General features: G+C 36.8%; 1 non-coding gene across 1 annotated transcript; it reads right to left on the bottom strand.

Annotated features, from left to right (window-relative positions):
* Positions 1-393: 393 nt before the first annotated feature.
* On the bottom strand, positions 394-487 carry trnai-uau (transfer RNA isoleucine (anticodon UAU)). Its single transcript has 2 exons — positions 450-487; positions 394-429 (listed from the first exon to the last, which is right to left on the bottom strand). It is a non-coding gene; the product is annotated as a tRNA-Ile (tRNA).
* Between the last annotated feature and the right edge of the window lie 215 nt (positions 488-702).

The following is a 702-nucleotide window of genomic DNA, read 5'->3' as shown; positions in this document are numbered from 1 at the left end:
TTTTCACTGCATACTTTTTTACTCTTACTTGAGTAATTATTTTTATGAGTACTTTTTACTTTTATTTGAGTAATTATAATCTTAAGTAACAGTACTTTTACTTGAGTACATTTTTTGGCTACTCTGCCCACCTCTGTGTAAATGTCAACATCTTGAGTTCAGTCCTGACATTTCCTGGTGATCAGTGTTCTAATTTGATCTGTGGTGCTCCAGGTGAGGTTTGAACTCACATCATGTCGTGTAAACTGTTTATTACTTGTCCACTTCTAACTGGGAAAGTGTTCCCAAGTCTGAGTGCGTGCTGTTGATCACGGACACACATACAGTTCTTATTTTACAAAGTTAACCTGCCGTTCTCCTTGTGATCAGAGTCTCTTCAGAGTAAAACTGTGGTGCTCCAGGTGAGGCTCGAACTCACAACCTCGGCATCACTCTGCAGGTATCTGTCTTATAAGTACCGCGCGCTGACCGACTGCACCACTGGAGCTCAGCAGAGAAGCTTCAGTATATACAGGAAGGCTCATGAAGCTCCAGCTGAACACTGAAGTCTTAAAATAATACGTGAAAAATACCCAAAAATATATGTTAAAAATGTCAAAAACATATGTAAAAATACCTAAAAAAATATTTTAAAAATGTCCCCAAAATACCAAGTAAATATGTAAAAAAATAATTACCAAAAATACTTAAATTATACCCAGT

Source organism: Centropristis striata, chromosome 12, assembly GCF_030273125.1.
Source record: "Centropristis striata isolate RG_2023a ecotype Rhode Island chromosome 12, C.striata_1.0, whole genome shotgun sequence".
Taxonomy (NCBI): Eukaryota; Metazoa; Chordata; class Actinopteri; order Perciformes; family Serranidae; genus Centropristis; species Centropristis striata.
The sequence above is the reverse complement of the archived record's forward strand: the minus strand, read 5'-3'. Positions and strand labels throughout refer to the sequence as shown.